Raw genomic sequence first — 14236 nt, forward strand, 5'->3', positions numbered from 1 at the left:
ATAAGGCGGCTGGGATGAGGAGGACGACGCACCAGAAGTAGATGGCACGTCAGTGGATTTATCCAGAACACGTGGACGGCGAGTATAATGAAAAGGAAAGGAGGGAAGAGGTGGAATCACTGGAGGTGGAGACGGGGAATGTAGCGATGACGAAGGTGGAGAAGGGGAAGGTATCGGTGATGAAGGTGGAGATGGGAAATGTGTCGGTGATGAAGGTGGAGAAGAATCTGTAGGAGAGGATGGCGTCGGATCTGCAACAGCAGGACGAGGAATAGGAATACTGGGCATAGAGGGAGGTGTGTCAGAAAAAGTGAGGAAAGAGATATCCTCCACTGAAAAGGTTGAGGAAGATGGACGCGGGTAGAAAGGACGAGACTCATCAAAAGTTACATCCCGAGAAATACGCATCCGACGACCGATAGGATCCCAACAACGATAGCCCTTATGCTCATCACTATAGCCTAAGAAGACACACTCAACAGACTGAGCAGAAAGTTTGGTACGTTCACGAGGGGCTAGAAGAACATAGCAAACACAACCAAACAAACGAAGCGCTGAGTAATCAGGAGAACGATCAAAGAGACGCTCGAAAGGAACGCCACCCTGCAAAGCAGTGGAAGGCTGAAGGTTGATGAGATAGGTGGAAGTGGAAACAGCCTCGGCCCAAAAGTGAGGTGGAAGAGAGGCGGCGATCATCAACGCACGAGCCGTCTCAAGAAGGTGACGATGCTTGCGCTCAGCCACGCCATTCTCAGCATGAGCACCAGGACAAGAGAACTGAGCAAGAGTACCTTACTCGGCAAGAACTCCACGCAACATCTTGGAGATATACTCTCCAGCAGAGTCAGCACGGAACACACGAATAGGCGTAGAGAACTGAGTGTGGACCATGGTAGCAAAATGCTGATAGATAGATAAGACCTCACTACGATAAGACATAAAATATATCCATGTGTGCCGAGAGAAATCATCTATGAAGATAATATAGTAGCGATGACCTCCCTTCGAGGCAAAGGGAGCTGGACCCCAAACATCAGAGTGAATAAGGTCGAAAGGACGCTGAGACACAATCTCGCTATGAGGATAAGGTAACTGGATCTGTTTGCCAAGACGGCAACCCTGACAGTCTAAAGACACACCGCCGGAGACGGATCCAAGAAGGCCACGTCGAACTAAAGAGGAGAGACGAGAGCCACACAAATGACCAAGGCGATGATGCCACTGCTGAAAAGAGCTAGTAGACAAGGTAACCGAGGCAAAGAGACTGGCAGCAGTAGCAGCGGAGGGAAGGTGAAGCCAGTCAAGCTCCCAGAGACCCTGAGAGTCACGGCGCCGAGGGCCAGCACCAAGGAGAGTACCAGTGTGACGGTCCAGAACAGAACAGGAGTCAAAGTCTAGAATGACCCAACAACCAGAGTCAACAATCTGACCACCAGAAAGAAGCTGCATGGTAAGTTGAGGAACATGAGCAACATCAGGAACATGAAAAGATGAGGTGCTAAGAATGCCTCGACCATTAACCGGGAGGGAGGTACCATCAGCAGTATGAACATGAACAGGAGAATCGAGTGCACGAATGGAAGACAAAGTGGATGAATCATGAGTCATATGAAAAGATGCTCCAGTATCAAGAATCCACGAAGATGTACCTGACTGTGTAGAAGGTGGTCTCACAATGCCAGAAGACTCAGTAGCAGAACCAGCAGAACCTGTCGATGAATAACCGAAAGATGGAGCTAGCAGGCATCGAAGTCGCACAATCTCCTGCTCGGTCAGGGGATGAACTGAAGAGGTCGATGTAGATGCACCCGACAATGGAGAGCCGGAGGTACTCAGCAGGGCGCAAAGTCACGCAATCTCCTCCTGAGTGAAGTAGTCGACGCAGTAATACCGGGAGATGAGCGACCACCACCATCTGTGGAAGCCGCTAGATGTGGCGGTGTAGAATGACCAGCAGCATCCACAAGGACCGGTGGAGAAGACGAGACCATATGCAGACAAGCACCAAGCGCGAAGGGAAGACGCGTGTGCAAGGCGCGGTCAATGGAGTCATATGCACCAGCACCACCGGTGAAAGTCGCGGGAGGTGTCGAGGAAGAGCGACATTCACCGATGACAGTCGCGAGAGGAGTCGATGTAGAGCGACTATCATCATGTGCGGAGGTAACAGGAGGAGCCGCAGAAGAGCAACCAACACAGCCTGCGGAAGACGCCGAAGAGGAGGACGTCATAGACGAAGGAGCATCAAGCACCGAGGAACGATGCATATGCGAGACGGGATCAAAGTAAGGAACACCGTCAAGAGTAGGCGGACAGCGAGTGAGGTGCATACGCGAGGAAAGCATCATTTTCTCTCTCTCTCTTTTTCTTTTTTTTCCTCTTTTTTTTGAAGAAAGCAACGGCAGCAGAACAATCAAGCCACAGCAAAGAAGCAGGCCTCCTCGAGTAGCCCACCAGCAGCCCAAGCAGGCAGATCGATCGATCGGTCTAACGCACGGACGCACACACGTACGTGGAACTGGATCGCCCGGCTGTTGAAGGCGAACGAACACGCAGCAAGCGGCGCATTGACCAGGGCGTTCCTGCCTGCGGGTGAGGCGCGACCGAATCCGGAGGCGGCCGGCGGCAGCCCATGGCGGGAAGTGAAGAAACGGGAGGCCGGCAGATGGTGTCCGGCGTCGCGATCCTTGGCAGGCGGCGCGAGCCGTGGCAGAAAACGGCAGCCAGCGTATAGGACAGGAGACGGGAGTGCTCGGGCCTCTTGCGGAAGACTTGCAGCCGATCGGGAGAGTGTAGAGCGGCTCGATCTGGCAGAGCACGGAGCGACGGAGTAAAGCCGGGGAGGAGATCGGAGCGGGTTGGCGGGGCCACGGCGGGAGCTGAGTTGAGCAATCGGCCGAGGAGGGAGGGGAACAGCGACGGCCGATGCAGGAATTTGGGATCAGGGAGCACGAGTTGCGCGTGCTGAAAAAAACCCTCTAATACCATGTTAGGAATATGCAACTTGTATTCCCATGAGGCCATAGGCCGATATATATACACGTACAGGTGTGGAACATATGCAGGAAACCCCTTATACAACGAGATAAATACAAAGGGGTACATGACTTATATTATAAGTCTAACAGTTTCTAGCCATTAAGATGCTCTGATCGTCGCCATATTCATTCCCATTAATGTCCTCCATCTGTCTTGAGCCTTCTTCCTTTCTACATCCAGCGACAAGGAGCCATCCACGACAAGGTTCGTTATTGCGAGGCAGGTCAGCCAATCAATCTCATATGGGCAGAGGAAGTACTTGTTGGTCACACTTGCACAGTCAATCTTCCTCATCGACCTATCACTGAGGCTGAATAGAAAGAAGCCATCTCCATCAACCCAGAGCACCACCTCACCGCTCTTGCCCCGGAACATCTCCAAGCTGACCTTCCCCCTCATCCCTAACGTGACCACCCGCTGCGGCAAGGAACTTCTCATGTCAATCCTTTCAGATAGCACCCAACTGCTGGTGTCACTGCCAAGCTCATTGTTGTGTTTCCAGAGTGACACCCGCAGACCTTGCATGAAGAGCAACAGAAGCCCACCGTCCGCTGAACTCCCCAACACTGGATCCTTGTTGCGCTTTGCTTCCGGTGGGAGCTCCAGGTATGAAAGCTCCATATTGCCAGTGTGTAGTGTGGCAACATGAATGAGTGACAATTGTTTCCAGCTATCACAGAGCCAGCTGATGACACCATCATAAGCAGCTGCTGAGGATGGCACTAAACAAAGGCTACGCCTTAGCTCAGGAACTACTGGAGATTCCATCCATGTTCCAGTCTTCGAGCTGTAGCACACGGAGATGAAATGCTTTAATCTTCTTATCCAAATGGCAGTCAACTGGAAGGACTGGGACACATGTCCATAAATGTCGACATCATTGGTGACTAACAAGGCATAATGGTGAGGAGGCATATATTCAAGGGTAGGAATCTTAAAGGTTTCACCAGTAAGAGGATTGCAAACACATAGCACATCCCTCGTGGCCTGACCATTGGCGTCTTTCGATTGGCGGCGGAGGACCAGGAAGCTGTCGTGGGATGCAATGGGCTTATAGAAGTTGAGGCTTGCACCAAGACCTGGAATGAAGGTCCCAAGGGGTAATGGCTTGATAACACTGCGAGCGGATTTGCTGCCAACAAATCGTGATAATTCTGACTTCCGCACAAAGCTTGGTGCCAAACAGCGGGTTTTGTCAATGTGATGCTTCCAGAGCTCCGGAGAAGACTTTTTCTTGTCCTGGTAGAAGAAGCCAAGAAGGAGGGATGGGGTGAAGCCGTGGTCACCATGCCGCCTCCTTAGGCGATCAAGGAAAGTCGGGTCCTTGATGACATTGCGCCAGAACTTGCAGGACGATGCCAGGCGGGCAAGGAAGGCTGGATCAGAGATGTGTGCCGGGATCTTGTACATGATGTCCATAGGAAGATGTGGCGCTGAGTAGCCGTCCTCCATTGGTCTCTTTTTTTTACAGTCTCCAATTTCCATTGGTCTTTCCCTGTAAAGAAAAGCAAGCCACGTGTGTTTATCCCATGAGTTAACTGATTGCCCCAAGGGAATTTATCATAGACTTTCTTATGATGACTTAATAGAAAAATCTGATCGAAATATCCCAAAAAAAGTATTTGGAAGAAACCCCGTAGGAAAACTGCACATTCCAATTTAAATCATCATCCAGAATAATAGTAAGGCAGACTTGGAATATTCGACAAAGCTATGGTTATTTCCATAGAACCACAATAATATGCCTAAGAGATGCGACACGCAATTCATGAAGCTGCACGGTAAAAATCCATTCCACATTCATCAGCAGCATTAGGGCTAATTTCCGATTAAAATATCAAACCGATTGAACTGGCATTAAATTACATTACATAGCAAGACATTCTTTTACTAGAAAACAGTTTGTATGGAAGGACACCAACATGGTCATGAGCCAAACTTAGAAACATTAAAAAGCTACGATTATTCTGGTGGAACCACAAACTGACAAACACATGGAACTGTATGCCTATAACATATGACTGGTGATAATTATAGTGTACCAGTTTTGAATTTGGATTTACTACCCTACCATTTGCTTATCGCCCAAACAACTGTCGGCTCAAAAACCATGGTTTATTTCTCCTCCCATGTGCCAACCATCAAACAAACACGGACATAATCAGACGGCTAAGATCAACAGGATTTGCTCCCGCTCCGGGTGCACATGCCTGACTGGGTTTGTCAATAAAAAGAAATTCTGCAAGAGCTAGCACCTTGCAGTTTGTCTTATTTATTATACGCGGACATCATTACTCAGTTGTAACCAATGTTAGCTAAAGTTTTATTCTGCTCCATAGAAGTGAAATATTTTTATTTCAGTCCACCATAAGCTTTGTCTCAAGCTAATACAAGAGTATCTGTCAACTCTAAATAAATTTAGTTTCACAAAAAGCCCATATGTATGCACAGTACACAACCAGAGTACTCAAATGGAACTATGGTTTAATGGAGCTCATGAAACGACATAGTATATAAACTGCAGCTTTTATGGTGCACCAAAATTCACAAAATCGGCTTGCGTCCTGGAAACTCGGTTCGATTTGTGCAAGTGATTTGCATCTTATTATGCAATTTATCATACTAGTTCACAGCTGTTGCAAACATATATACCGCGAAATTTACTCGGGATCTGTGCACCGATCATACAGATCTATACACGTGCCCTCCTACCAGTGACCGATGATTCATGAGCCTATGCGGTCAGTAATAGCACAGCACACCACTGTTCATCGCCGTTGCCGTTAGGGTTAGGTCTTCACCCAATATCCCCAGCTGAATAGCTGATCCAGCATCTCGTTACCGTACTGCGATCAAAATAAAACACTAGGCAACAACCCCACAGACAGAGAAACTGCCAATCAATTTCGCTGGCTCGGGAGCAGACGGTTTATGGGGGTGGGGGGAGAAATTGCAGACAGAGAACTAAGACCAGCCAGCAATCACGACGTATATCCATCTGCCCCCAGATTGTTTCGATGATACTACAAGACAACTTCGCAGTGGATAGATTCATGGGAAGAGAGGTACCTGGTCGCCATCGCCGTGGGCGCCGCCGCGTTCGCGCCTGTGTGCCGTCTGTGTACGGGGAGAGGACGACAGAAATGGGGCCGGACGGCGATCACTAAGCAAGAAGCCTCAGTCGTGACGTGTACGGCCCGGTCCAATGCCTGCTTTATTTTAATATACGGACGCAAGCGCTCATATACACAAACATACACTTATTCGAACACACACGCACACCTTATCCTTATAAGGACATTCAAAAGACCAGCTGGCATATTATTTTAAAATTTACAAAGTAGCCGTAGGCATCTCGTCGTCGACGGGACGTCTTCTCCCATTGAATGCACATCATCAGAAATCCTGAAATAAATCTAAGAATAAATGCGAACATCAGAACTTGAACCCTGATGAACCGAGAATACCACAGTTCATGTAACCATTCAATCATATGTTGGTTCACAAGCCTACTTCTTTTAAAAGAACAGTACACAGCCTGCTGAGACAGTATTTTGTGCGCTTGGTTAAAAAAAAGCTAGACCAACGTTTGTTTCAAGGAAAGATGTAAGAGCAACTCTAACAGGTGTGCAACGCGCGGTGCATTAAAATAAGTTTTACAATGTCGAAATAGCATATTTTTGTGCGCAGCAGAGCGCTGACTCTAGTGACAACTGTAAAATATTGCACGCGCGAGCCGTTCCGGCGCTGCCAAAAAACAACGCGCTAGAGCAACCAGAGCACATACGAACAATATTTGAGAAACAACATATAGATAAAATTCAATGATACAAATAGCATAGTTCAACCCAACACCGCAAACTAGTCTTACGATACAAATAAAATAGATAAACTACGGTGCAAATAAAAACTAGAAACTACTTCGAGTCGTCCTCCTCCTCAGTGGTGTTGCCCGATGTCGACAGAAACGCGTCATCCCACCGAGGATCGTTATCGTCAAAGAACGGCGCATGTCCCAGTTCGCACTACAATATCGCCAGTGCCTTCCGTCGACGCCTGCCCCGCCCGGTCCGCGCGATGCTTTGCCCTCCTCTCCGCTCAGAAGACGTTCTCGTTGGCGACGTCCCGCGGGTAGCGCTAGCGCCACTCCGCCATGGCTAGCTCGTCCGCCTCGCGATGAGGAGATGGCGCTGTTGCCTGAAGTGTTCGTGACAGTCCTCATCGGTAACTAGCTGTGGCGAAGGCGCGAGGTCATGCGCTGCTGGCACGTTCGCATGTCGTCGAAGTTCATCTGTGAGTGTGGCCTGAAAAGGCGCCATGCCGTCGCGTCGTACACGCGGGCGGCCTCGTACGCGGTCTTGAACGTCCCGAGACCGAGACGCACGCCACCGGAGCGGATCTCCGCGTAGAACATGCCGGAGGGGCGGACGTGGACGCCGCGGTAGCCGGAGCTGCTCCGGGCGCGCGGCGGCATGTCAGTGGCAGGGGAGTCAGCGGCGTAGGAGAAGGCGTCCGAAGAAGGACACGTCGGCGGCGGCGGGATGCTGCATGCGAGGAAGAAGGGGGTGGTAGGGGAAGAAGAAGGCGTCGGGGCGCTCGAGTGGGAGGGTGGCCGGCTCGGGGGCACACGTTTTATAGAGCGCGTCGGACGGCATGCGCCGGGCCGTTTTTTCACGCGCACGCGATTTTTTGCCACACGCCAGGATCTCTCGTGCCTGCTGGAGCGCGCGAAACGCCTCTGTGCACACTAAGACACAGTTTTCCTCCACACGCGACTGCTGAAGATGTTCTAACCCAACGATATTTTTACTGCGGCTGTTGGAGATGCTCTAACCCAACGAGTCCATCACCGCTAGTCCTGGCCATGGGCAGCCCGGCCCGGCCGGCCCGGCCCGATGCTGCTCCCGGACCGGGCTCGGGCCTAGATTTTGAGCCCGATGGCTTGGCCGGGCCGGGTCCAGGCCCGTCATTTTTGCAGTTTTCTGAAGGGGCCCGGTTTGAGGCCCGGCGGGCTTTTGCGTGTTCGAGCCAAGCTTGGGCCCAAAAACTAGGTCCGATGGCCGGGCCGGGCTTGGGTCCAGATTTTTTGGCTTGGGCTTGGGTAGGCCGGCCCGAAGTCCGGCTCGACCCGAGGTTTGGCCAGGTATACTCACCGTCAAGGCACAAAATTAAATCACAGGTCCATGAATAATCGCAGTTCCCCGTAGGAATCTGTACAGAGAGCAAGAGGAGAGCTCCTCCCCAGCGAGGCGACTATTTCTCGCGGTGGATCCTATTTAACGCCCGTGGGCGTCAAAATGTCGTGCCTTCGCTGAAGGCGGCTCCCAATTGGGTCAGGATACGTAGGCGGCACTGTTTTTCTATTTCCTTTTTCGTTTCTTTTCTTATCAAAAAATATTTAATTTGTATTTAAAAATTGTTCAGCGTATATCACAAAAATATTCAATGTATATTTAAAAATTGTCCATTGTATATCACAAAAATATTCAATGTATATTTCAAAAAAAAATCAGCGTATATATATGTTTTTAATTTTTTGTTCATCTTTTCAAATTTATTCAAGTTTTAAAGGTTTTTTCACATTGTTTTTTTTGAAATTTTCAAACATTATTCACATTTCCCAAGAAATGTTGCAAAAGGAAAATGGATTTACCACTGTAGGTGGGTACCTAAATGTCAGCGTCGCGCTTAAGCTTGCAACAGTGGCGCTTGAGTGGCCAACAACCATCGTTTTGTAGCAGAATGTCTGGAGTTTGAGTCCGCGCTGTTGCTTTTTTTTTTTCCCATGAAGTTTGACATTCATTACCTGCAAATGGCCGGCCCGTTTGCTCGACTTTAGCAAACCCGCGTGAAAGCTGCTCCGTTTGACGCTAACGCGAGCGCCAAACGGGAGCTCTCATTTAATCTCTCGCGTAAAGGAGATATGCCCAGCGCTACTAATAAAAAAGGAGAACAAGGAAGAACAGGAGGGCTCGTACGGATTCAATCACAGGTCGCCCGGGCTAGCGTGAGGCGTGCTAGCCATCGCGCCACACTTGCGTCAATGGTAATACATGAGGCGCGTCTTACTTGAGCGGAAAGACGCTAGTTTTTTTTACTTCTATTTTTTTTCATCCTTTTTTCATCTCTTTTGTTCTCCTTTTTATGTAAACTTTTCTTCTCCTTCTTCTCCATTCTTTTTTGCATTTGTTTCTTTGTTTTGTACCTTCATTTTTTGCTTTTTATTTTGTTTCTTTTGTTTTTTATTCTACATTTTTATATGCACGATCAACATTTTTTTAGATACCTGTTTAAAATTTTAAACATACTTGGTCAACATTTTTTATACATAATCAACATTTTGTAATTACTTATTCAACATTTTTCAAATACTTGTCCAACATTTTTATATACAGGATTAATATTTTTTTTAAACACTTGTTCAGCATTTTTCAAATACTCATTTTTTGTATACGCATTCACCATTTTTCAAATACATGATTAAGATTTTTCTAAATATTATGTATTTTTGTAATATAAATGTGTAGACTATTTGAAAGTTAAAAAAATAAAAATGGACTAAAAAGAAAAATAGAAATGTGAAGAAAAAAGAAAAAAGAAAATGCGGCAGTGTTAGTGTAGTATCCGTGAACTTGGGTTAGCCCATATGCCTGTGCGCTTCAGCGAGTTTGAAGCCTTAACTCGCTGAACGCGGGACATAGCGCTGCCCCCTCCCCAGGGAAAACTCTATTCGACGCACCTTGCATCAAACTGTGGGCTGGCACAAATTATCTAAAATTTACCTTTTATTTTTAATTTTTTTCATTTTCAATAAGTTGTTCCTGTTTTCCAATTTTGTTCAGAAATTATGGAAAAGTTTTAGTATTTCAAAAAATGTTCACTTCTTTTCAAAAAATGTTCGCAAATTTCAAAAGTTTATTTTTCTGAAATGTTCGCATTTCAATAGTTTGCTCAAAAATTCAAAAGATGTTCCTGTTTTCAAAAAATGTTTATGTTACCAAATTTGTTAAAAAATTCAAACAATGTTTTGGGAACTTCATAAAATGTTCGCGTTTTGAAAAACAATCATTTAGAAAAAGTTCGCATTTTTTAAAATGTTCCTGCTTTCAAATTTTGTCACAAATTCAAAAAATTTACGTCTACATGTGTTGGCAAATTGAAATAAATGTTCGAATAATTTCATAATTTTTTGCATTTTGGAAAAAATTATCATAATTTTGGTACTTTTTCAATTTTGTTCCTATTTTTTCAAAAAATATTCAAATTTTGTAAAAGTTGTTTGTTGTTTCGAAAAAAGTTCTTGTTTTCAATATTTTTCCTTTTTTACCAAAAATAATTGCAATTCCCAAAATACGTTTGAGTTTTTAAAATTTTGTTAGAAAATTTTGAACATGTTCGGTTTTCTAAATAGATTGACTTTTTTGTGAAAAAGGAGACCACGTTTGATTTTTCTAAGAGTTTGTTTTCTTTCACCGCTTATAGTTTATATTAACTTTTTTTAGGTGAGTTGATATTAACCGAGCTAGCATTTTAGATGGACAAGTCTGTGATCAAAGTGGCTAGTGATGTGGTTCAGTCACTGGAGGTCGTGTGTTCTTTGACACACATTTTGGGGAATTTTTTGCGAGTTGTTCTCTAAATTTTGCCGTTCATTTTTTTATGTATCACGTTGCAAACCTTGCATTAGAGTCAGCCGGTTGCACTGGCTAGCTGCGTGTCCCTGTTTTCCGCAGGGTTCAGGTTCGGTCCTCACCTGGAACGCCATTTTTGGAAGAGTGCATAACATACCGATCGACTGAAATTATAAAATCACTCATTTACATATTATAAATAAAGTCGTACCAATTTCAAAAAATAAAATAAAAAATAAAGTCGTACCAGATAAACTTCATATTTTAGATCCAACTTCTCATCTTTCTGAAACATTGAAGAAAATAACAAGCTAGTTTGGCAAGTTTAAAATTAAAGTGACATCATGTGAAAGAATCATGTAAAGTCACTCACATTTTAGGGCGTCTCTTTTCAATTTTTCATCGCCTTAAAAAGATCAAATGCAACATCATTACTAATTGGAGAAAACATCTCTTTTTTCCACATAGCAAATTAGACAATCACTCATGAACTTATCACCAATTTTGTTGCGCAACTTTTTCTTGACAACATTCATAGCCGAAAAGCATCTTTCCACGGATGTTGTGGCAATTGCTAATATCAATACTAGCTTTAGAAGATGATATACCAAAGGAAAAGTAACATGTTTATTAGTCTGCACCATTAACTTTGCAAGATCACCAATCCCGTCCAAATTAGCAAGTTTAAACATGTTACTTTTGGAAGAGTGCATAACATACCGATCGACTGAAATTATAAAATCACTCATTTACATATTATAAATAAAGTCGTACCAATTTCAAAAAATAAAATAAAAAATAAAGTTGTACCAGATAAACTTCATATTTTAGATCCAACTTCTCATCTTTCTGAAACATTGAAGAAAATAACAAGCTAGTTTGGCAAGTTTAAAATTAAAGTGACATCATGTGAAAGAATCATGTAAAGTCACTCACATTTTAGGGCGTCTCTTTTCAATTTTTCATCGCCTTAAAAAGATCAAATGCAACATCATTACTAATTGGAGAAAACATCTCTTTTTTCCACATAGCAAATTAGACAATCACTCATGAACTTATCACCAATTTTGTTGCGCAACTTTTTCTTGACAACATTCATAGCCGAAAAGCATCTTTCCACGGATGTTGTGGCAATTGCTAATATCAATACTAGCTTTAGAAGATGATATACCAAAGGAAAAGTAACATGTTTATTAGTCTGCACCATTAACTTTGCAAGATCACCAATCCCGTCCAAATTAGCAAACCTTTCATCCGCTCGCACATTATCAATGTAAGTGTGCAGTTCAGGACCATGATCATCCTTTTTTTTGAATCAAAATCATATGGATAAAACTCAGCTAACTTCACTAAGCTATCCAAGTTAAATGTGACAAATCCATCTTTTGGGTTGAAAGAAGACATGTGACCAAGTAATGCAGAATTTACCTCATTGAAACGGTCATCAAACTCTTCAAGTTGCCAGTCAATAACAGAATTAAGACACTCTACTTCGTAATGTTGGAGGTTTGTCTTATTAGTTTTTTGTCTTGGTTTGTGTTGATTGATATATTGTTGTTGTATATTCGTGTTCTCAGTGTGATGTTCTTCACAAAATGAATATGCCTTCTGTATCAGTGAGTCCCATCCATTCTCCCTTAGTTCTTGTAGCTCGTTCCTTGTTTACTTCACACATGACATGGAATTAAGGATGTCTTGATCCTTTTTTTGTAAATAATGTGACAAATTATTTGCATTTCCTAATATATGCAACATCATGTGCAAATAAAACACAAAATCAAAGGTCTCAAACTATGCTACAAGACCACGTACCTGACTTTTCTTTCCATTTTTGCCTTATTTTTTCACATATTTCAGAACATACATGATTGCAGGGAACAACTTCACTAGACTTGAGAGAGTTTGTAGTGTGAGCTCCAACTTGTGTTACCAGCTCTATGAAGAGTTTGATCTTGATTTAACCCTCTACCAGTGCTAATCTTCCCACTACCTATGGCTTTTATTACATCCTCTCTATGTTTCTTTCGAATCATGTCCTTTCTTGTGCAAGAAGCTCCAACCACATTAAATAAAATGGAGATCATGTAGAAAAAATATGCGATCTTCATGCTTCTTTGCTACTGCTACAATAACCAACTCGAGTTAGTGAGCAAAACAATGCACATAATAGGCTGACTTATTCTCTTGCAAAATCTTTGCTTTCAAGCCATTGAAGTCGCCACACATATTGCTAGCCCAGTCATAACATTGTCCTCTGACTTGTTTTATGCTTAAACCAATATCGGTGAATAATTTTTGAAGTGCGGCCTGAAGACATATTGCTGATGTTTCTTGCACATGTACAACTCACCGCTCAATGATAAATCCACGCTTGCTAAGATATCTCAAAACAACTGCCATTTGCTCTTTGTCAGACACATCGGCAACCTCATCAATCAACAAACTGAACACATCACCTCCAATTTCTTCAACAATAGAATTCAAAGTTATCTGTGCAAAACAATAATGGTATCATTATATATTAGTGTAACTTGTAAGACTACAAACATAGTAGGAAATACTCCACATACCCACTTGCAATTTTTTGGAGCATTCTCAAGAACTACCTTTCGTATATCATCATTTTGAATTGTCAAAGTCTTTACCAACTCTCGAAAGTTACCCTTGTTTTTTGACTCTTCTGATTCGTCATGGCCTTGGAAAGCTAAGCCTTGATGCAACAAGTTCATAACTGAATCAATTGAAGCATTAAGCCAAATTCGATTTTGCTTTTTAGTAAGATTGGTTTGCTTATCGGGAGCAACCTGAATTGATTGATCTTGATTCATCAAAGCGTCACATTGTTTTACTGCTACATTATGAAAGCTATCAACATTACCTTTACCCTCATGGGTATCCAACCTAGTTTTACTGTTCCAACCGTTAATTCCAAATGCATCACTCCCAGCTTGTCCCTTTATCATATCTCAAAAGATAGCAACACAAACAAAAGGCCTTATGCACCTTGTCACTATACTCAAGCTAATGACCACAGTTTATAAACCATTCTGGATTAAACCTTCATGAAGTATCTCCAATGTCCCTGTGTGGATAAACAAAAGTAGGCGGAAGCCTGCAAGGCCCCCTTGTTAAATATCGTCGCCTAATCTCATCTTGCTTCTTAGGCTTTCTTGTGTACTCCTAAATTCTCTTTTGATCAGCCGGATCATAGGGCAACTCGTCTAAATTAATCTCTTTCTGGATAGAAGGCTTCGGGAGACTATTGGCAACATTTGATGCTCTTTGCTTACATCTAACGGGTGACCTCAATGTCCCAGCATCATTATCTGGATCAGGTGATCGACTTCTCTTCTTTAAAAAAATATCTTTCCATAGCCTACATCAATCAAAGTCTGATAGAAAAAACTTAGGGCAAAATGTTTCCCATACTAGGCTATTAGATTTAGATTGGGTATAACGTACAGAGAAACGAGATGTGGAGGTGATCTTACTGCCTCAAATTAAACTGTAGTTAAGCGCTTCTGCGCTTGCCGCTATGGCGCTATCGATTCCGTCAGGCATCGGCC

General features: G+C 43.9%; 2 pseudogenes; both read right to left on the reverse strand.

Annotated features, from left to right (window-relative positions):
• Positions 1-3173: 3173 nt before the first annotated feature.
• LOC147973516 (uncharacterized) lies at positions 3174-4517 on the reverse strand (annotated as a pseudogene).
• Positions 4518-11667: 7150 nt separating this feature from the next.
• Positions 11668-13070, reverse strand: LOC147973517 (uncharacterized; annotated as a pseudogene).
• Between the last annotated feature and the right edge of the window lie 1166 nt (positions 13071-14236).

Source organism: Triticum urartu, chromosome 5A (assembly GCF_056163025.1).
Source record: "Triticum urartu cultivar PI428250 chromosome 5A, HENAU_Tu73, whole genome shotgun sequence".
Taxonomy (NCBI): Eukaryota; Viridiplantae; Streptophyta; class Magnoliopsida; order Poales; family Poaceae; genus Triticum; species Triticum urartu.